A 24,024-nucleotide genomic window follows, 5' to 3' on the forward strand; every position below is an offset into this window, starting at 1 on the left:
AGAGGGCGGGAGCGGGAGGGACGCTAAGTGGGGTGTCTCAGCCTAAGCCGACCGGCGGGCACACGCGGCCCCGGTGGAGAAAGGTTCTGCTGCGCGCAGTTGGCCCATCCCCAGTTTGGGCCTGGATGTCCTCAGTGCCCTTGACTCCTGGAACCTCCTCCTGGCCCCTACACGGCCCTGAGGGTCTCCAGCCAGGGAAGGGGGCGGAGTGAGGGGGCTAAGCCGGTAGGCTAAGGAGACTACCCTATTTTACCATAGACGGTGCGGGTCCTCTTTCTGCCCCTGATGCGGGGTTAGGGAAGGGGTTGCGCGTACTCGGAGGGTCCCTTTCAGAAAAAGGGCGGCGTCTCTGAGTCCCCGAAATGTGGGAGGGCTTGAGAGCCACAGCACCAGGCTCTGAGAAGGGACTGGAAGTACGGCCTGACGTTCCCGGAGAAAGGGATTAAGTGTGAGAGAAAGATGGGAGCGAAGGGGAGCTGCGCTTGCGGTGGAAGGAGCGAGGTATCCTGGAAGGAAAGCGAGTCCCGCGTTCAGTCAGAGCAGGAATCTCATCCTGAGCCAGCAGAACCTCCGTTTTCTCGCAGACATCACAAGATTGTTGTTAGGATTTGAAACGATCATTTATCCAACGAATACTAGAGGTCGACTATGTGCCAGGCTCTGCTTAGCACTAGGGATTCAGTAATGGAACAAACAAGTCAATAAACGATAGACAGGATCAGTTGAACTGGTATCATTACCATTTGCTCTGAAGCAAATGAAATAGAATGATGGGGGCACTCATTTAGTTTGGGTGATCAGACAAGACCTCTATGACAATTGACAAGAACAGAGGGTATTTTAGGCAAAGGGGACAGCTAATATAAAAGCCCTGAGGAGGGAACAGTCTGGTGAGCTCAGGAACAGAAAGGTCAGTGTGGCTGCAGCAGAGTGGGCCGCAGGAAGAATGATAGGAGATGAAGTCAGAGGATGTAACACACGTTAGGGCCTAATAACCCATAGCAAAGGGTTTAAGTCTACTCTGTGATGGGGACATATGAAGGGTTTTAAAGAGGGAAGTGACAAGATGCTATTTGTGTTTCTTAAAAAGATCACTCTGGCTGCTGCGTGGAGAATAAACTCTGGAAGGCAAGAGTAGATGGGGGAGAGGCCTTGGATTAGGATGGTAGGAGTGGATGGTAGGTGATGAAGCTGCAGGGACAGTCTCAAAAAGCTCAATATGAAAGTGACTTCCTCCCTCTTCCTCCCTTCCCCAAAGGACAAAATTTACCATAGAGAAAGAACAAATGCATTTATGTGGCTCCAAGGGACAGGGCTCGGCTCAACAAGTTCACATACATTATTTTATTTGAACCCCACCATTCCATTTCCAGGAGGTAAAGGCCTCACCTCAGTTGCAGCTATTGGTGGAGGTTTGGGTCACTTCTCAAATTCTCTCCATTCTACAGCTCAGCTTTACCCACTTATTGCAGATCCCTACAGAAACACTAGAGTTGTTTTTCTCCTTACCACAAACAAAAACAGCATTGGCAATAAGGGCTGAAGATAAGATTCTACTGGTAGCATCTCTGAAATAGCTGATAGGGAAGTGGGGGAAGCTGGCTGGTTTATTTGGGGACTTCAGGGTCATAAGAAAATCCAATGTTTGACAGGCAGACCCAGGCTTTTTGGTCTCTGGGAACTCGGCAATGACACATTCAGATGTGTGATGACTTCCTTTTCTGGCTCCGTACAGCAAGCATGCGCCTCATCTACCATCTGTCTCCTCTCTCCATGTCTCTATCTCCGTCTCCCTACCATCCTCCCTCTCCCCTGCCAACACACTTTGATTACCTGGGCACAAGCTGACCTGGAAGAGTGCCTGGCTCTTTAGAAAAACCCTCTCCTCATAACCTTTCACCCTATTATGTTCCTGAATCATTCTACATTCTACTCCCAACCAACTTTTTGAAGAAGATGATGTAAAAGTTCAGACACAGGCCCCTTCTTCCAGTTTTGTTTTCTAAGGGAGACCTGATTCATCCAGACTCATTGCTGAATAAGAGACTTCCTTCTTCCTCTTGCCCTCGCCACCTCAATTTGGTGGTGTAACTGGATGAGTACTATAAGGGGGGACTACTCCAAGGGTCATGCTGGAGAGGGGCTCAGAATTTGCATTGTGTGGCCTCCTCCCCAAGATGGGAATACATCTTTGCTCCAGCAGCCCAAAGTCAGGAGGCTTGGGCTGCTGTTTTCTTCTGTGTTTATCAAAGTTCCTTAGTATAGGCTTCTGGGCTCTCTTGGTTTCTTAATAGCTATTGGCTGACTGGAGACTATTTAGTTGCCTGTTTACCTGGGCTTAGAGGGTGACGTTTCTGTGGTCAGGTTGTGCAAATCTGGAGAGAGGATATGTAAACAGGACAAGGCTGCTTTCCCAAAGGCCAGGACCCAGAAATAGTTCCTTGCGCTTCTGACCTATTTCCCCTTCCCTGGACAGAAAGCCACTGAGCAAATGTGCAATAGTAAGACATAACTACAAGTAGCTATATCCTGATGGAGATTGATTTGCTAATGATAACAAACTGTAGCCTTCCACCTGGAAACAAGGCAGGACTGACCTTTCCCCGCACTTTGCTTCCTAGGCATTATAGTGGCCTATGAGCAGAATTTGCCATGCCTTCCATGGAGCGTTCTTTTTCCAAGTCAGGTGAACCCAGCCTGCAGCTCTGAGTCAATGGAGTTTCTCAGATAAAGTGCACCCAAAAATGTTATTTTTCAAGCACCAGTAAAGACACTTGTTTTAATCCTATACCCCTTTCACGTACTATAGAGAAAGAGGGTGACTCTTAGTGTTGAATAGATCTGGGTGGGATTTCCACATCTATGGACATGCTGTGGCTCTGGGCCAGTTTCTACATCTGTACAATGGAGTTAAATCCTTTCCTTGCAGGGCTGGTGTGACAGGAACATGCCAGCTTCTTCACCAAGCCTGGTCCTATGAAGGGGTGCCTCAGTACATACTGGTTTCTCTTTCCTCTTACTCCCCTCCTGCCCCCGTGATAGTCATCCTTCTATTTTGCCATTAACCTGCTCAAGAAAGGACTTTGTCCCCATCTGCGTCTTCTCTGCAAGAATGTGTCTGCCTCTAAGAATGGAGAGTAAACCCACAGTATACAAGGGACTGTGGAGGCTGATTCACAAGAGTTCAGAAATTCTGACAGAGCTGCACAAGGATGATGTCAGAAATAAAAGTGGTAACTCAGAAACCGCTGGCAAGTCTATCAGCCTGGTTTCACAGAACTGGCAGCCCACTGGCCTCTGCCTCCTCTGTCTCCTACTCTCCTTGTCTTTCCCTGAAAAGCAAATCTAATGATTGGCAAAAACAAAACCAAGGATGGAGGAGAGGGGCTGGCTAGTCTGTTATTTTGTGAAGCCATTCATCTCTGCCAGATTTAGGTTTACCAGGAAAGTAGGTTGAAATAGACGTGTGTCTGCTTTGTTCTAACCCTATTCTTCTCTGGATAGTGATACCAATCGGTATTCTGGGCTTAGAATGACAGAAATGTCTGTGCCAGGCATCACAGTAAACATTTCACACAGATGAGCATGTTATATTTACACAAGCCTCTGAAGTACATACCATTATTATCATTCCCATTCTTCAGATGAAGAAACTAAGGCAGAGAGCTGTGGAGTAGCTTGTCTGTGGCCTCATAACTACAGGGTGGGAGAACACCAGGATTTGAACTCAGGCTGTCTGGCCACCCTGACCCCACCTGCTACCAACCTTCTGTGCCCTCTCAGTTCTCCCCACCCATCATGTTCTTTGCAGTCAGGACCCCAGCTTTAGGTGCCCAAAGCTTTCTGTGGTCCTGGTCACTTCACTTGGGCTAAGGAGCCAATTAACTAACTTACTGAGCCATCCCGTGCCAATGGGGAAGGGCTGGAGGAAACCCCACCTCCATCCCACACATACTCTGGACAGCCCTCACTCCTACCCCAGGAGCAAATGCCATCTCATCCTGGACATCTTCCTTGATTTTGCCCTGAAGTCTATACCACTTTATACCTCTCTTGGGACCTTTACCTCCTTCCAGTAATTACTTGTGTCTGTACAAGACTTCATAGTCTCCAAAGGCCTTTCCCATCCACCTAGTCCAGCTTCTTCCCAGGCCTTTTAACCTCCTTCCCTAACTGGGATGGCATTGAGCATGGTGGTTCAGCACCTGAGCTCTGGAATCCAGTCTGCAGCATCCTCGCTCCACCACTTGCTAGCTGTGTGCCGCTGGGCAAGGTACTTGCTCAACTTCTCAACATCTCAGTTTCCATATCTGTGAAACTGGGATAATAATAATGTCACCCTCATCTGGTCGGAGGGTTGAATGAGATGAACACACAAGCACACACAGCACCCAAACTCAGTAAGTGCTGGCTGTTGTTATCATCTCACTAAATCTTCTCCCAAAACTCCTGTGGGAATAAACCTCCCCATCACCCTCCCACACACACTCTGGTTCTTCTCATCAGTAAAAATGAGTCTGAACCAGATGACCTTTAAGCTTTCTTCCAGCTCCGTCAAGCTATGATTGTACCATGAATCACAGTTATTATGGACACATTTTAACTATGCCATAGCAATCTCCTGAAGGCCCAGCCCTTAACATAGGGCGTTGTATACAGTTGGCTGTCCTGCCAGGGTGATGTTAGCACCTAACAATAGTTCTTGCCTCATCCATGCATTGGGATGAACAAATGAGAAAATTCCTGTATAGCATTTAGTCCAGTGCCTGGCACTGAGTAAGCCCCTAATAAGTCATAGTTTCTATTATTATCCCATCTGATACCGATAAGATTCCCAAACATGGTCATCAAAAGCAAAGGAGTCACACTGGGTGTGGACTTATCCTAGTGCTGATCCTGTGAGACCTTGAGCAAGTTAATTCACCACCCCGTGCCTCAATTTCTTCCTCTGTAATATGGACGTGATTATGAGTAACTTCCTAATAAGGTTGTTGTGAGTTAATAGAAGGGCACTTAGAATTGTCCCTGGCGTCTGCTTTGTATATGTAAGTGCTTTTTGTCATCATTTACAGGTGTCAGTGGCACCAAGGGACGTCCCCAAGCAGTAGTGGAGTTGGGATCCAAACCTAAGCTTGATTGATTCCAGAGCCTCGGTGCTAATATTAGGAGATGTTGCTGCCCTGTGCGATCCCCGTGCATTTCAGCAGGAGCCTCCGTGTCCACTCCTGTCAGTTGCCTTCCCTGGCAAAGGAGTTTTTATAATGGTGAGTTCAGGATGGGAGGGGAGTGAGTCAGCACCAGAGATACCTAAGGATGCCCTCAAATCATACCACAGGAGAAGCAGCCTTCTCCTCACCTGCGTCTGGTCAAATCACTTTAGCATTCCATCAGGACCTGGCCCAGAAGCCCAGAAACATGACAACACCCACGCCTGCCATCTAGCCTGGAAGCTGCAGCGAAACCCTCAGCACTCACGCTGATGTCATATTTGAGGCTAGTCCTAGCTCTTCCATGGAGACAGGCCCTGGCCTTGAGGCCATTTCCCATTTCTGAGGCATGATTCACTCAGCAGACAAGACCAGACAGACTTGTTCATACCTACCAGAGGAAGGAGAGCTGGGTGGTGGATCCAGGGGGAGAAGAAAAACAAACAGGGGTTAGGGCTGGCAGGACTCTCACTACTGGGCTGCAGGGGCGGAGCGGGCAGGCAGAGCGCCTGACTTAGGAGCCATACCGAGCATGGCCACCCACTCAGCCATTTATCTTCCTTGTAGTCAAATGTATTGATTTAAACAGGAATCCATCTGTGCTTCTAAAGCCCCAGAAATGCACTTACATCTCACGTTTGTGTAGCACAATGATTTTCAAAGCAGTTTCCCACAAATAATTTTAATTTGGGTTACTTTTTAAATATTTGCTTCTCTTATTAACAAAGCAACACGTGCTTATGAGGAATGCTGGGACAATATTTCAAATGTCGATTTTAAATGTATGTAGAATTATACCACTAGCAACAAGATTTTCAGTAAATTTCCCACTAGTCTTTTTTCTAAGCCCATAGACATATATAGTTCATGAAACAAAATTGGAGCCATACCACACAAAGAGTTCTGTATCTTTTTTTCTTTTCATTTAACATGAAGTCATGGACATTTTTCAATGTTACCAAACATTCTGCTACAGCAATTCGTAATGGCTGCATTTATCAGAATAGATGTGTTATCATTTTAGTGGCCATGCCCTGATTGTTGGATTTGCAAGATGTTTACAAAAATATTACTATTAAAACAACAGTGCCACGAACACCTTTTTACTTGCATTTTTGTCTGTATATCTGATTATGGGCCAATAATAAATTTCTAGTAATGAAATTACTAGCTCACAGGAATTGAATCTTTCTGAATATATCTAGCCAAATTACTTTCCAGAAAATACATCCAGTTTACACTCCCCCGGCAATGTGTTCGAATGTTCTTCTCGCTCTGTTTTGAGCTTGTGAGCCAGTGAGTTAGGTAACAAGATCTCATGTTACAGACGAAGAAAACCGGGCGCAAAGAGATTAAGTAACCAGCTCCAGTTTGTACAACTGAGACCCAAGCTCTGGCCTCCTGGAGTTGGTGTCAGGGGCCTTCCAGACAAGGAGAGCTCTGAAGAGGTTTCCTGAGTAATGGAGTTGGATAAAACTTTTTTTTTTTTTTTTTTTTTTGAGACGGAGTCTCACTCTGTCACCCAGGCTGGAGTGCAGTCATGACATCTTGGCTCACTGCAACCTCCGCCTCCCAGGTTCAAGTGATTCTCCTGCCTCAGCCTCCCAAGTAGCTGGGATTACAGACATGTGCCCCTATGTCCAGCTAATTTTTATATTTTTAATAAGTAGAGACAGGCTTTCACTATGCTGGCCAGGCTGGTCTCAAACTCCTGACCTCAGGTGACCCACCTGCCTCAGCCTCCCAAAGTGCTGCGATAACAGGTGTGAGCCATCACGCCTGGCCTTCTTCTATTATTTATTAGAGACATTAGTCTGTAATTTCTCCTTTTTGTAATAACTTTGTTATATTTTGATATCAAAGTTATGCTGGCCTGAAAGGTGAAAAATTTTCCCTTTTTTCTCCTCTAGAGCTGAGGAAGTATTTCACTATGACAGTTTTGCGATGTATATGTATATTTTGTACTTTTTTCTTTTTTTTTTTTTTTTATATGAGTCCTCACTGCCCAGGCTGGAGTGGCAGGCACTGAGCAGGTTCTGTGCATCGCTCACTAGGCCTCATCTGGCTGCTTCATTCTGGCCTCAGCTCCGGCGAAGTTTAGACTACAGGCTACCACTACCACTGCCTCGGGTTAGTTTTTGTGTTTTGGTGAGACGGTTTCACCCAGCTTGTGGATGGTCTCACATCTGACCTCGCATCCACTGGCCTCCCTAAGTGCTGATTACAGGCTTGAGCCACCTGGCCCAGCCACATTTTGTAATTTTTCTGTTTGTTTTGAGAATTGGGTTTCAAAGAATTTATTCACTCTCTAAATTTTCTACCGGCTAGCATTACATTTTTTATAATATCTGTTTATCATTTTACATTCAGGGTGATCTATTTTTATGGCCTGCTTTTTTCATTCCCGATACTGGTAATTCATATTGTCTCTTTGTTTTTCTTAATTAGTCTTACTACTATTTCTCAATTTGTATTTAATTATTTATTTATTTGGATACAGGCCTACCACCACCAGTCAGAATATTAAGGAATGATTCATCACTGTAGTTTGAAGCCTTGTCGCTTATCCTCCCACCCCTGCCTCCCCATAGTGCTAGGAGTACACGATGAGCTTCACTGTGCCTGGCTTCCACTCCACGCAACCTTTTCAAGGAATGAATGTTTGGATTTATTTTCCATATTGCAAATTTTTTTCTATTTCACAGATTTTTGCTCTTTATTACTTCTTTGCTTTTTCTTTATTTGATCCTAATTTGATTGCCCTTCTTTTAGATTCCTGATTTTCAATTCTTAGTTTTTGTTTTTTTTTTTTTCTTTTTTGAGACAGAGTCTCGCTTCTGTCGATTCAGGCTGAGTGCAGTGGCACAACCTTGACTCACTGAACCTTCCTCACAGGTTCAAGCTTCATCTCCTGCCCTCATCTTCTCAAGTAGCTGGGACACGGTGTGCACCACCACTCAGCCAATCTTTGTATTTTTAGTAAAGACAGGGTTTCACCATGCTGGCCAGGTTAGTCTCACCTTAACTCTAGTGATCCACCTGCCTCAGCCTCCCAAAGTGCTGTGATTACAGGCGTGAGCCACCTGTCCAGCCAATTCTTAGTCTTTTTTTTTTTTTTAGAGGTTAGGAATTTGAGACCAGCCTGGCCAGCATGGTGAAACCCTGTCTTTACTAAAAATACAAAAATTAGCTGGGCGTGGGTGCACACTGTAATCCCGGCCACTGAGAGGTTTAAGGTGAAATCACTGAACCCCAGGAGGAAGAGGTTGCAGTGGAAAGCAAGGCTGTGCCACTGTACTGAGCCTCTGGTGCACAGAGCGACTCTGTTCCAAAAAAAAGAAAAAAAAAAAAAAAAAAAAAAACTAAGAATTGAAAATCAGGAATCTAAAAGAAGGCCATACATTTTCCTCTAATCCCTGTCTGGCTGACATCCTACAGTTTATAAAATAAAATTATATATGTTTATTACAAGAATCAAATTAAGAAATTATATCAGCTTCTCTAACATACTTATTTACACAGCAAATATAATATACCAAGATGATGCAAACCTTTCAAATATGTCAAGCTACAGTTTTCTTTGCTTTTTTTTCTTAGTTTAAAATATATTGTTGTTCTTCCACCTTATCTTTGTTTTCAGAAGTGGTTTTTCTCTTATCCTGCCTTTTAATTTTGTTAGGTTTGGTGATGCAGGAAATCAAAAAAGAATTTAGACAAGAACAAATGAAGTTATGATCTGAATATTTTTGAAGCAATAGATTTAAATTTGAGAAGTTTTAGTTGTAATGATCCTGCAAGTTTTGGTTTGTTGTTTTCATTATTATTCAGTTCAAAATATTTTCTAAATCTCATGTGATTTTTTTACTCATAAGTTATTTAGAAGTCCTACCAAATCTGAAAGCAGCTGGGGGTTGTATTATTAGCTACATATGATAGATGTTTGGCTTAATTCCACAGTCGAAGAACACACTCTGTAGGATTTCATTCCTTTGATATTTGTTAAGGTTTGATTATGTCTCAGCATGTGGTGTATCTGGGGGAAATGTTCAATGTGTACTTGAGAAGAATGTGCTTTCTGCACTTGTTTATAATATCTAAAACAAAAGAGTGATTATCTTCTAGGTTATATAAAAACTCATGCAAATCAATAAAAAAAAAAACGCCACAGGAAACCCTATAGAAAAAAAAATAGCATCGGAAAAGAACAAGTTATTCACAGAAGCAAAAGCCCAAAATAGAAGAGATACTCAAATTTATTAGTAATCAGAGGAATGCAATCACAAGATACCACTTGTATACATGGACGTCAGAATGGCAAAAATTAGATAGGCAAAACCAAATGTTAGTGTTTATCACAGAGAACTCACAAAGGTTTTTAGGAGGAAATATATAAGGACCTTCCTCATGGCTTTATCTGAGTGGTGGGAAAGTGAGGGCAACCTAGGTATTCATTATCACAGATGGAGAAGAACCTTATGATGGCTGCTCACTCTGGCAAGATTGGTTAGTGGCTCAATCTATCTCCTTTTCTTCCAAGACACACAAATAGACTACATTTTTCAGTCTTCATTGCAGTTAGGCACAGCCATTTGACTGAGGTCTAGTCAAAGAATATGAATGGAAATGATGTTGCTATTCCAGGCCCATGAAAACCTCTCACACAGATATTTATGCCTTTCACCTTCTGCCAGTGCAATGCAGGTGGATGTGACCATCTTGGAAGCCGTGTTAAAGAAGGCAGAGCCACAAGATAGATACAGCCAGGTTCTCTAAATCACCACTGGGGAGAAACCTACACACCAATGAGGAATACTCATTTTTTGGATTTCAAGAGCAAGAAATAAACTTCACTTGTGTTCAGCATTATGCGCTTTGGGGTTTGTTTATTACAGCAACTAGTGTCGCTGCAACTAATATGTAGTATACTATGAAAATACAATGCTGGAGAAAGAAGTGATGGAATAGATATGCATAAAATATCATTGATGGGCCTCACAAACATAGGGTTAAGTGCAAAAGTGGGGAAACAGAATGAGATTTATAACTAGATTCTATTCATTAAATAGCATATACAAACAATATAATAATACATGTTTTCTAAGGATACATGCAATGTATATATTTAAGGATGTATAACAAATGCTTTAGAATGGGTATGTATGGGCCAGGTGCGGTGGCTCATACCTGTAATCCCAGCACTTTGAGAAACTGAGGCAGATGGATCACCTGAGGTTGGGAGTTCAAGACCAGCCTGGCCAACATGCTGAAACCCTGTCTCTACTACAAATACAAAAAATTAGCCAGGCGTAGTGGTGGGCGCCTGTAAACCCAACTAATCAGGAGGCTGAGGCAGGAGCATCACTTGAACCTGGGAGCCAGCTGTTGCAGTAAGCTGTGATCATGCCACTGCACTCTCCAGCCTGGGAGACAGAGCAAGACTCCATCTCAAAAAAAAAAAAAAAAAAAAAAAGAATAAATATGTATGGTAGGAATCAGAGAAGAAGGGAGAAAAAAGAAAAATTTCAAGAGAACAATTGTACTAACCTGTGAGGACAATAAACTATGAACTGAGAAATGCGATTAATTAATTTTCTCCACCTGATGACCTGAGTACAATTTTGAAAAATACAACAAATAATTTAAGAATTGAATAGAACCAGCAAACAAGTGTATGAAAATAATCTGAACATTTTTAGGAATCAAACAAATATAAATCCATATAGCAATAAGATAACAGTTGCAACAGCAAATTAGCAAGTATTTTTTAAAATATTAATATCCAGTGTTACAGAGTTTGGTAAAATAGGACTCCTCATATTTGGCTGAAAGGTGTGGAAATTTGTAAAATTATTTAGGAAAGCAATTGATCGCTTCTCAGCCTTTTGGCTAAGATCAAGTGTAGGAAAGCAATTGATAATATTTATGAATATATATTATGAAGGTTTATACCTTTTGTCTCAGTGATTCAATTTCTTGGAATCTAGCTAATGATATAACCTCAACAATCTCGATAATAGAACCATCAAAATAGTTTTTATAAAGATTGTATAATATAATGTGAAAATTATTGTGATGCACTAAGTTTTTAAAAAGCAGAAAATAAAAGCAAATATAAGTAATAATTAATATATATTTGGCTACAAATATGTAAAAATAAACAAACCCCACATTCAGGGGTATAAGATTTACGCCCTACCCACAGTAAAATTACAGTACAGGAAGGACAGACAGCAAAAATAGGTCTCCACTTTTATGAGACAGGAGATTTCAGGCTAAGAAGTTGGTATTGTTGACTGAGGACTAAGACCACTTGGGTCAACATGACACAGTCTTCTAGGAAATTCTTGCCCAGGAAGATAACGTGGTAAACCAACATTTATTGTTTGCTTCAAGAAATTAACATATTGGGGAAAACAGTTTGCTCATCTGGCCAAAGAACTCTCCTGTCAGGATAACAGACTGCTCAAATAGGCAAAAAGCTCACGTATATGACAGTGTATTTATCAAGGCTTGCGTGGAGACCTTTACTTCTCTGTGTCTACTAATCCTAACTCTTCTAAATGTTATAAACTATGTGTAATTCCCATCAGTTTCTTTCTTTGTAAGACCATCTTAAACCATTTGAGCCCAGACCCCCAAATCCTACAAATATCCATTCTCGAAATCTCCCTCTGACATACTACTAATTCTCTATCGAGGTAGTGTTCTTCCTTTCTGCAGTAAGGCTAATACAACTTATGCCCTACCCACTTACTTTAAAAGTAAGTACTAAAATAAGTACTCGGACTTACTTTGCTTGGTCAATAGGTTTTTCTGTTACCCAGGAGGCGGAGGTTGCAGTGAGCCGGGATCGTGACACTGCACTCCAGCCTGGGGGACCCTGTCTCAAAAAAAAAAATTAAATTAAATTAAAATGTTAAAGACCTAAGTAAATGGAGGGATAGTTAACATGTATACTTTGGAAGACACAATATTGTAAAAATGTCAATTCTTCCCAAATTATTCGTTGGGTTCAATGCAATGTCACTCAAAATCCTATTTTTTTTTCTTTTGGTAGAAGTAAAAAAGCTCAGTAGAATTTATATGGAAATTACAAAGAATGAAGAATAGCAAAGACAATCTTGAGAAGGAAGAAGAACATAGAGGATACACACTATTGAGAGAAAATATTTATGTTATATATAATTTATTTATATAATATATAATAATATAAATATTTATTTTATGTGTGTGTGTGTGTTGTGTATCCAACAAAGGACTCGGATCCAAAATATATAAAGAACTCCGACAAATCACTATGAAAAAGACTGCCAAGGGGGAAAATGAACAAGAGACTTGTACAATCACTTTCCCAAAGAGTATATTCAAATGCTCAATAGGCATATTTAAAAAAAGAGTTTAGTATTATTAGTCATCAGGGAAGTACACATTAAGACAACGCTGAGATACCGATGTCCACTTGCTGGAGTGTCTAACTTTAAAAAAGTGATCATAACAATTCTCATACATTGCTGGTGGGAATAGAAATTGATTCGGCTACTTTGGAAAGTGGTGCCCACCAGTGAAAAAGATGCATACTCTATTATCCAGCAATTCTTCTCCTATGTATATACCCAACAGAAATGAGTGCATATGTATACCAAAAAGCATATACTAGGGTGTTTATAGCAGCCCTGTTGGTAATAGTCCCAAACTGGAAAAACTCAAATGTCCATGACCAGTAGAATGGATAAATTGTTGCTATATTCATACATCAGAATGTTCTACTATTATGTATTTGTATACATCAAAAAGAGAATGAATGCCCTTTACATGCAACAACATGATGAATGTCCAGACATCATCTTGAGCAGAATAAGCCAGACACAAAACAGTCACTACTGTACTGATTCCATTTATATAAAGTTCAAAAGAAGGCAAGAGAGTTTACCTTTTGTGGGGAGTATTGACTGCTTGACTGGAAGGAGATAAGGAAGAAGCTTCTAGCATTCTGGAAATGTTTTCTGTTTTTGTTTTTGTTTTGTTTTGTTTTTAAAGACCAGATCTCTCTCTATCACCTAGGCTGGAATGCAATGGCATGTTCACAGCTCACTGCAGCCTCAAACTCCTGAGTTCAAGTGATCCTCCAGCCTCAACCTCCCAAGTAGCTGGGATTACAGGTAAACACCACTACACCCAGCTCTATTCTTTTTTTTTTTCCCTGCAGACACCACAGTGATTTACAACTCTGTTCTTGACTTAGGGTGTTGGTTCCATGGGGATAACTCACTGTTGAAACCCATCGAGTTTAGTATACTTAATGTTTATGCACTTTACTATATGTAAGTTATATATCAACAAAAATGTTTACCAAAAAATCCAATAAGTAAACCTTTTCTTTCATATTTAGGGATGTTCACTTATTGATCATTCATTGTGCTGTGCATTTTCCACCCATATGCAATACTTGAATAATTAAATTTCTTTTTAAAATATATCTTTCTGTTGATCCTGCTAGCTAGTGGCCTTTTTCCCCTTCTTTTTTAAATATCAAAATTCCTAAAGAGAACTGTCTGGATTCATTGTTTCCAATTACTCTCCTCTCGGTCATTCCTTTTTTTTTTTTGCAAGTGAATTTCTTTTATTATTTGGAAAGGTTCAAACATATACAAAAGAAGAGAAAACTGTAGAGTACACGTCACCCAGATTTGACAATCATAAATTCATAGTCAGTCATGGTTCATCCATACCCCATTCCACACCCACTCCTATTCTATTATTTTGAAGCAAATCCCAGACATTGCATTATTTCATTAATAATTATTTTAGTCTATATCTTTCAATAATATATAACCAAAATATCATCATATCTAAGCAAAGTATCTTCCAAAATACCTATTCAGTGTTCCAAAATACCGTCATTATATCTAAAAAATTAACAGCAATTCCTTAATATTTGTAAATATTCAATCAGGGTTCAAATCTCTGTCTCATAAATGATAGCTTGTGCTATACATTTTTTAAAAAATCTATCATATTGTGAAAGAGCAAAAAGTTTGAAAACATACAGTGTTGGTCAAACTGTGTAAAGTGATTTAACCTCTATGGAGAGCAATTTGGTAATATTTATTAAATTATAAAATGCACATTGCCTTTGACCTAACAGTTTTACTTTAAAAAAATTTGTCCTGTGGATACATTCATACATGTGAAAAGTGGGTTATGGGGTAAGGTGGTACATGCCTGTAATCCCAGCACTTTGAGATCACTCCAGTTAAGGAACTTGAAACCAGCCTGAGCAACATGATGAAATGCCATCTCTTCAAAACGTACAAAAATTAGTCAGGCATGATGGTGAGTGCCTGTAGTCCCAGCTACTTGAGAGGCTGAGGTAGGAGGATTGCTTGAGCCTGGGAGGCGGAGGTTGCAGGGAACCAAGATCGTGCCATTGCACTCCAACCTGAGCGACAGAAATTAAAACTTTTTTCAACCACTTAAAAACGAAAAATTATTCTTAACCTGCAGGTCAGACAAAAACAAGTGGTGGATCAGATTTGGTCCCTGGGTTGTAGTCTGCTAATCCCTGATTTAGGGTAACTACTCACAAGATATTTGTAAAGTAAAAGAAAACAAAAGATTGGAAAGCACCGAAATTTCTATCAAAAGAGGATAAACAAATTTTAAAACTTCCAAACAAAGGAACATTGAATAGTTATGTAAAAGAATGGGTTAGTTCTGTGTTGGTAGTGAAAGGGAGGAATCTCCATACTGAGGGGCTGGGGAACAAAAGGGAAAAAAATACAGTAGGTATATGATACTGCAATATTTTATAATTATATGAAAATATTGCTAAACTAAATATAAATATATGTGTTCATAGATGCACAGAATTTGTCAGTACAAATATAGAACAAATTGATAGCAGGAGTGACTTCTGGAGAAAGAAGTTAGGTGCTAGAAGACAGGGATGTGAGGAAGACTTAAGGTTTTTTGCTGTCTTCGTTTTGTGTTTTTAAAAATATATGTATAGACAGCAATATTTTATTGAATAGGACTGCTCCTTGCAGACCAGTGCTAACTCACAGGCAGTGAACCCCAAGTCAGCCTCTCAGTTTTTACTCTATATTCTTGTGTACCCCCTTTCAGGCTTCTTTTTGTAGTACAATGCCTATAACATAAAATTTACCATTGTAATCATTAGAAGTATCCCATTCAGTAACATTCAGTACATTTACAATGTTATGTCATTATCACAATTATCTAGCTCCAGAACATTTTCATCACCCCAAACAGAAACCCTGTACTCATAAAGCAGTCACTCCTCTGCCCCCCAGCCACTGGAAACCATTAATCTGCTTTATGTCTCTATGATTTGTCTATTCTGTATATTGCATATAAATGGAATCATACATTGTGTGGTCTTTTGTGTCTGGCTTCATTTAGCAAAATATGTTCAAGGTTTTTAAGGTTCATCCATGTTGTATCCTGCAACGGTACTTCATTACTTTGGTAGCTAAATAATATTCCATTGTATGGCTATACCACACTTTGCTGATCCGTTCATCTATTGAGGAACCTCTTAGCTATTGCAAATAAAGTTGCTATGAACATTTGTGTACAAGTTTTTGCTTGAGCTCGTTATTATTTTTGTTACATACCAAGCAGCAGCGTTGGTAGGTCACATGGAAATTCTATGTTTAACTTGTGGAAAGTGACTGGGCACAGTGGCTCACCCCTGTAATGCCAGCACTTTGGGAGGCCAAGGCGGGTGGATCGCTTGCGGTCAAGAGTTCAAAACCAGTCTGGCCAACATGGTGAAACCCCCTCTCTACTAAAAATACAAAAATTGGTGGCACACATCTGTAATCCCAGCTACTTGGGAGGCTGAGGCAGGAGAATCGCTTGAATCTGGGAGGTGGAGGTTGCAGTGAGCCAAGATTGTGCCACTGCACTCTAGCCTGGACAACAGAGCAAGACTTCGTCTCAAAAAAAAAAAAACCTTGTGGAAAGCCACCAAACTGTTTGCTATATATGTGTGCCTTTTAAATTTATATAGAAGCCCCCCTTATCCTTGGGGAACATGTGTCAAAATCCTCAGTGGATGCTTGAAACCTTGGATAGTACTGAACCCTATGTATAGTATGTTTGTTGATCTCAAAACAAAGATGGGTACCAAATGACAAACAGGCTGGTAGCACATACAACATGGATACTCTGGACAAAGGGATGATTCACATTCCAGATGGAAAAAGCAGGACAGTAAGAGATTTCTTCATCCTACTCAGAATGGCACAAAATTTAAACTTATGAATTGTTTATTTCTGGAACTTTCCATTTCATATTTTCAGATGGCAGTTAACTGCAGGTAACCAAAACCACAGAAAGTGAAATCACAGATAATGGGGGACTACTGTACTGTGTGCATGTCCTACCCATTCAATAATAAATTTTAGAATATCTCTCTTTGAATTGTAGAACAATCTTTCTTTCTTTGAAGATTAAGGCCAGGTGTGGTGGCTCACGCCTGTAATCCCAACACTCTGGGAGGCCAAGGCAGGAGGGCTGCTTGAGCCCAGGAGTTGGAGAGTGGCCTGGGCAACATGGCAAAACTTCGTCTCTACAAAAAATACAAAAAATTAGCCAGGCATGGTGGCGTGTGCCTGTAGTCCCAGCTACTTGGGAAGCTGAGGTGGGAGGATCGCTTGAACCCAGGAGGTCGAGGTTGCAGTGAGCCATGATCACACCACTGCACTCCAGCCTAGGCAACAGAGTGAGATCCTGCCTCAAAAAAAAAAAAAAAAAAAAAAGATTAAAAAGTACATTAAATGATGATATACAAGTTATGACTTTTACAATCTAGCTCACCATCTAGTATGGGGTCTAACATTACTATGCTATTATATGTTATGTCTCTGTCTCTGACTCCTTGGGATATAATATGTACAAATAATTTCATCATGTTTCACTAAAGAAGTTAACTGGATATGTAGTTGACGTGTAATAAAGTTACAGAATGAAAATTTTTTGAAAAACAGTACAAATGTTTCTCAACTTAGGATGGGACTATGTTTCAATAAACCCATTGTAAAGTTGAAAATATGCAAGTTGAAAATGCATTGAATACACCTAACCTACTGAACATCACAGCTTAGCCTAGCCTACCTTAACCATGCTCAGAATACTGACATTAGCCTACAGTTGCGCACAATCATCTGGCAACACAGTCCACTGTAGAGTATCAGGTGTCTACCCTCATGATCAAGTGGCTGCCTGGGAGCTGCGGCTTGCTGGTGCTGCCCAGTATGGGAGAGTATCCTACCACATATGCCAGTACCATAGCCTGGGAAAAGAGCAGAACTTAAAACCTGAAGTACAGTTTCTACTGAATGTGTACTGCTTTTGTACTATTATAAAGTGGAAAAATCCCAGGTCAAGCTATCATAAGTCAGGAACCATCTGTATTTGTCACCACGTTTATGCCACATGAAGCAAGCCTTATTTTAGAAACAAACTGCATTAGGAGATAACATAGCATAGTGGTTGCATGCTCTGGCTTGAAACAGACCCGTATTCAAATCTGGATTCTGCCACTTCCTACTTGTGTGACTTCATGCATATATTTTAACTACTTTGTTTCTATTTCCTCAATGATAATATAATGTCATGGGGAGCAAGTATTTTATAATCCATGCAAAATATTGTACTCAATAGATGTTTAAAAGATTTTTTGTGGGGGCCAGGCATGGTGGCTCATGCCTGTAATCCCAACACTTTGGGAGACTGAGGCGGGCAGATAGCTTGAGCCCACGAGTTCGAGGATCAGCCTAGGCAAAATGGCAAAACCCTGTCTCTACAAACAAACAAACAAACAAAAAACCTAGCTGGGTGTGGTGGTAAGCACCTGTAGTCCCAGCTACTCAAGAGGCCGAGGTGAGAGGGTCACCTGAGCCCTGGAGGGCAAGGCTGCATTGAGCTGTAATCCCTCCAGCTGGGCAACAGACTGAGACACTGTCTTAAAAAAAAAAAGTTTTTTAAGCAGTAGTCACCTTATGTATGGTAACCAGACCATCATAATTCTGGAGAATCTAATGATTTGACAAAGTTGTCCCTCTCCTTCCTATTATCTCAATAACTGAGGTTCCTGGAGACAGTAGTCAGATTTGCAGAAACTAACATACCTCCAGGGAGGAGAAAGATTAAGATATACTTTCTTTCCTTTTAAAGTCTGTGGTAGATTGAAAAAATTGCCACAAATTTTCTCCATCTATGTACATGAGCATCTTAACAATGTAACTCTGTAGCTTCTTTCATCAAGAGTGGAATCTATTTGTCCACCCTTTGAGGCTGAGCTTGGCCCTGTGACTTGTGCCGGCCAATGGAACTTGGGGAGTATGACTTTAAAGCAGAGGTATGAAGAGCTCTTGCACACCAGGGCTTCCCCTCTTGTTGCTCTTTGGAGACTGCAGAGTGAGGCACCCAGGGCTGCCTAGTGGAGCCTGAGAGACCACACGGAGCAGAGAGTTGGGCTTTACTAGAGTGGGCCAGATGGGTATTGTGAACGGAGACGAGGCAAGGGAGTTCAGGGTATATCCACAGGAATGACCATAATAGTGGACAATGAAATTTAAGCCGGAAAGGAGGGAAGCCAGGAGATACACACACACACACACACACACACACACACACACACACACATATCCAGAGAAAAGGTGGTAAGATCAATTAATTGTAGATCGTATTGGAATCAAAGGGTTGCTGGACTTGTGGTTCTGGATAACCGAAAAGTAGTGGTCAGAGCCTAGAGTGCTTGAAATTTAGATTATGGAAGCAGGACTGGCTACATAATTTGTGGGCCCAGTGCAAAATGAGGATGCCTTATTCAAAAGGCAAGTAAAAGCTTTTACCTAGATTCTAGCCTTCTCTCTCCGGACTTTTTGTGCTTTTTATATGCTACTTATGAAAATTTCTAAATAAAGAAAAATACTATTTTAAATTATTAGCACGAATTTTACCATTTATCTTCATATTGTGCAATGTGGAATCACCGAGTTACCCAATTCGTATGTTACGGCTTGTCCCCAGAGGCTGCTCTGACTAGCCAGAAGAGACAAACAGCACAACAAAGACTCAGGAAGGTTGGAAGCAGGGAAAGAGGATCCTCCCTCCCCCACGCCACCCCTCCCCCAAGCTCGGAGCCAGAGGCGGGCGCTCTCCCTCGGGCACGCGGATACTCTGGGGCCGGCGCAGGCCCTCAGCGACACCGGGCGCGTGCGTTCCGCTGCCTCCAGCCCCTGGGCACCGCTGCCGTGAGCTCCCTGGCGGGGAGAGGCCTGCAGAAGTCAGGCCAGGTGTCTCTCCCCGTGGGCCCGCGGCCCAACCCCATGGCACCAGGCAGCCCCCAGCGGTATTGCGACCTCTGCGGCGTCAGTCGCCCTCAGTCCCTAGATCCAGGTGGGCCGGGGAAGCCCGGGGAAGGGATGCGTGGCCATCACCATACCCCGCCCCACGACACGGCGGGACGCGCACCCTGACCCTCCCCAGAGCCGCGCCCAGGACCTTGCCTGGGGGGAAAATGGCAGCCGTTGCGGGGCAGGAGCGGCGAGCGAGAGGCAGGCCCCGGCCAGAGACACTGGGAGCCATCCCTAGGAGGGAGGGAGGCGGGGCGGGCTTGAGCCGAGCCTTCAAGCCCCTGGCGCAGTCTCCATTGTCCTGTGAGACTTCGCTTAGAAAACTCAAATTCAAAGGTAAAAGTAAGGGTTTCAAGGCAATGAGAGCAGCGCGTTAAACCAAGGGCGAGGCCCTTCGGAACGTGGGGCCCTGTGCGACTGCACTGCCCACACCCCTGAAGCCAGCCCCGTGTATAGGGATCGCAAAGACAGTATTGTAATAACTAATACTGTGATACACGAGTGCTGTAATACACAAGTACTGTATTGGTAATAACGTCTAGAGCGGTGCTTCCCAACAGAAATACAATGCGAGCCACATATGTAGTATTAAATTTTCTGGTAACCACATTTTAAAAAGGGAAAAAGGGCCGGGCACCGTAGCTCACGTCTGTAATCCTAGTACTTTGGGAGGCAGAGGCAGGCAGATCGCTTGAGGTCGGGAGTTTGCAACCAGCTTGGCCAACGTGGTGAAACCCCACCTCTACTAAAAATACAAAAAATTAACTGGGTATGGTGGCGCGTGCCTGTAATCTCAGCTACATGGGAGGCTGAGGCAAGAAAATCACTTGAACCTGGGAGGCAGAAGTTGCAGTGAGCCGAGATGGCACCACGCACTCCAGCTTGGGAGACAGAGCAAGACTCCGTCTCAAAAAAAAAAAAAAAAAAAAAAAAAAAAAGAGGGCAAAGGCTGGGGGCTGTGGCTCATGCCTGTAATTCTAGCACTTTGGGAGGTCAAAGAAGGAGGATCACATCGGGCCAAGAGTTGGACAACAGACAGGGCAACATAGTGGGACCCTGTCTCTACAAAAATTAATTAGCCGGGAGTGGTGGCCCGCACCTGTAGTCCCAGCTACGCTACTGGGGAGGCTGAGGCAGGAGGATCTTTTAAAACTGATAGGTTGAGGTTTCAGTGAGTGCTGACTGCAACTCTGCATTCCAGCCTTGGTGACAGAGGGAGACCGTGACTCCAAAAAAGAAAGAAAAAGTAAAAAGGGACAGGTGAAATGAATTGAAATATTTCATTCAACCAAACATATATAAAATATTATTTCTTTTTTTTCCCAAGCCAAACTGTATCCAGCTTTATTAAAGATACTGTCCATAAACAATCATGGCATTTCAGGCAGGACATGGGCAGACAATCATTAACAGTATGCAGCGACTTTCAAACTCCCTTCTTCAATGGACTACGCAAAATCAGAAAGCCACTGTAAAACCCAAATGAAGTCCTCATCTGATGTTCTGAACAGGGAAAGTTGAGAGTGAGGTTGATATTTCACATTTAGCATGTTGTTTAACAATGTTTCACGAGCTGACCCTGACCTTCAGGAGATGAAATGAAAATGACAGAATTTTTCTGAAGATCCACAGTCTTGAAACGGAACCACTGCTTTTTCGAGGGGTTCCATCTCAGTGGCATCACTGGAAAGTCCAGATTGCCTGACACACCAGTAGCCAATTATTGAAGGTCAGGTCCCAACAGGTGTCTGGGCTTAAGGGAGTTAAGTCTATGCTGAAAGGTGGAAAGGGAGAAGAGGACATAAAAACGAATTTGTTTTTCCGTCCCACAAGGCTTTTGCCGCAAATTGGGTGTCAAGCTGAATCCTCCTGGGAGCCAAGAGCAAGTCTCCCAAAACTAGAAGGGAAAGGGTTTTCCCGTGACGCCAATCCCAGCTCGGAGACGCTCTGTTAGGTGACATATGCCCTTCCCCAAAAACACAATGGCAAGGCCTCCCAGGTGCTAACAACAGAGCTTAAAAAGGCAAAACAGGCCGCTTTGCCTGCCTGTAATCCTGGCAGCACTTGGGAGGCCGAGGCGGGTGGATCACGAGGCCGTGAGGACCCAGGACCATCCTGGCTACCATGTGTCCTCCTGTCTCTACTAAAATACAAAAAACTAGCTGGCGTGGGTGGCGGCTTCTGTAGTCCCAGCTACTCGGAGGCTGAGGAGAATGGCATGAACCTGGAGAAAGGAGCTTGCAGTGAGCCATCACGCACTGCACTCCAGCCTGGGTGACACAGCGCCAGGACTGGCTCTAAAAAAGGCAAAACAAATCCTGCATTTTATAAAACTTGATAAAATTATCGGGAACTGTACAGTCGCCAGAAGCACACACAGTTATCAAAAATGCACACACTTCACTTGGCATCTGCAGCACCTTCAGCTTTCTGTGTCTGATCTGTTTGGGCATCTCCATTTTCTGCGGCGTTACTCCCCTCCTTGCCAGCCTCAGCTTTTCCCTTTTCCTTTTTGGGTAACTTCTCTGCCTTCTTTTCAGGGGCGTTTTTAGGTTTGGGCTCTGGCTTTGGGGGAGCAGGCTTAGCAGAAAATCTCGTGGATCCTCTCTGTGGTTCGTCCTTCACCTTGGCTCTATCTCCTTTAGCATCACCTTCAGCCTTTCTCTTGGGCACGGTGGTGGCGGCAATGGCGGCGGGACGTAGGCGCTGGGCATGTGGGATGCAGCGGCGTGGGCTTTGATCTGTCCTGGGGTGGTTGTCGCCTCTTCTTCACACTGCTCAAAATATTATCATTTCAACATGTAATCAACATTAAAATTTATTGAGAGACATTTGACCTTTTTTTTCATACTAAGTCTTCAAACTCCAGTGTGTATTTTATACTTACAGCACATCTTATTTCAAGTGCTCCCTTGCCACATGTGTCTAGTGCTATGGTAGCAGACAGGGAAAGTCTAGAGCGTGAAGCTGCAAGTGGGTGGCTCACACCACCATCCAACTTAAGAACTAGAACATTACCTGCTCATGTATCCACCTGTGTGCTCCCTATGCCCCTTTCCTATCATACCCTCCCTCCTCACCAGAGAATACTGGCTTGAATTTCATGTCAACCATTTTCTTGATTTTTTAAAAAAATGTAGTTTTATCATAGGCATAGGTATTACCAAAGAAGATACTGTATAGTTTACCTGTTTGAGATCTATAGAAGTTAGACTTTATGCTGTTTATGTGTCACCACTGGTGGCATAATATTGGCTGCTAAAAAAGAAGGACCTGCCGACATTTGTCACTATCACATCAATCACATCATGTCAATAAGCTATTTGGCACCAGACTTTCTGTGAGTGATTTCGATGACTGTTGCATTGCTATTTTAACATTGATTGGTACTAAATTTTAAGTATTACTTTATATATTGCAATAGTGTCATCAGACATTATTAAACAGTGGTTCTAATGCTAGTGGTGAAAAACACAGCACCAAAACATTAGACATAAAAGTGCAAGTTAGATGTGTCCATTGCCATGAGGGACTGCCCTCCCGCTCCATGTTATTAATTTAGGAATGAATGCCTTGGGAAATATTGGAACATTCTGAGAAATAAAACTCAACATTCAAACAGAGAGACTTCTAAGTTTGCAAAAATAGTTACATAACCAGGCAGAAAGAAAGGAAAAATAAAAACAAAAAACCCGGTCACGTGGCTGCAAGATCCACGCCACAGTGATGTACACCTGAGATGCTGTAGTTGTGCGTTTAAACACTCTGAGAACATCAGTCCCTAGTTTATCTGTATCCCTGTGGGGAAATTAGAATGCTGCTAGAATACTGCCATTAGGTACATGTCCATTTACACCAGCCTTTCCCATTCAGGACCTATTTCACTGAGGTGTTAGCCTGCCATGTAGTGGCGAAAGAGGGAAACTACAGCTCTCTTAAACTATAGTATTTGATACATCAAAAGAACAAATGCAACATGAAATGAAGACTTAGAAACTCACCATTCAACTTAAGAACTAGAACACTGCCTATTCATGCATCCACCTGTATTTCCCTTTCCTGTCTTGCTCTACCTCCTCAGCAGAGGTAATACTAGCTTGAATTTCATATTGACTATATGCTTTATTTTTAAAAATACGTAGTTTTATCATAGGCATAGATATCACTAAACAAGATATCGTTTAGTTTACTTGTTTGAGCTTTATACAAGTTTGACTTTATTTAGTTTTCCATGATGTGCCGTTTTGATACATTATATTTGACCAGGTTGATGTGTGTAGCTATAGTACATGTACTCTGTGAATATATCACTATTTTTCCATTTTCCTATCAGTAGACATTTGACAGGCTCCAATTTTTGGTAAATAGTACTGCAATGAATATTGTTATGCGTGTGCAAGAATTTCCCTGTAATATATCCAGTTCAATTT

At 42.2% G+C, this 24,024-nt stretch overlaps 1 long non-coding RNA gene and 2 pseudogenes across 1 annotated transcript; 2 read left to right on the forward strand and 1 right to left on the reverse strand.

The window, feature by feature from the left end:
• The first annotated feature begins 37 nt into the window (after window positions 1-37).
• On the forward strand, window positions 38-10,070 carry LOC103885897. The gene is made up of 3 exons (XR_649234.4): window positions 38-261; window positions 5,073-5,264; window positions 9,899-10,070. It is a non-coding gene; the product is annotated as an uncharacterized LOC103885897 (long non-coding RNA).
• A 1,003-nt stretch (window positions 10,071-11,073) lies between these two features.
• Window positions 11,074-11,161, forward strand: LOC116276272 (annotated as a pseudogene).
• Window positions 11,162-21,994: 10,833 nt separating this feature from the next.
• On the reverse strand, window positions 21,995-23,444 carry LOC108586642 (annotated as a pseudogene).
• Between the last annotated feature and the right edge of the window lie 580 nt (window positions 23,445-24,024).

Source organism: Papio anubis, chromosome 7 (assembly GCF_008728515.1).
Source record: "Papio anubis isolate 15944 chromosome 7, Panubis1.0, whole genome shotgun sequence".
In the NCBI taxonomy this organism is placed as follows: Eukaryota; Metazoa; Chordata; class Mammalia; order Primates; family Cercopithecidae; genus Papio; species Papio anubis.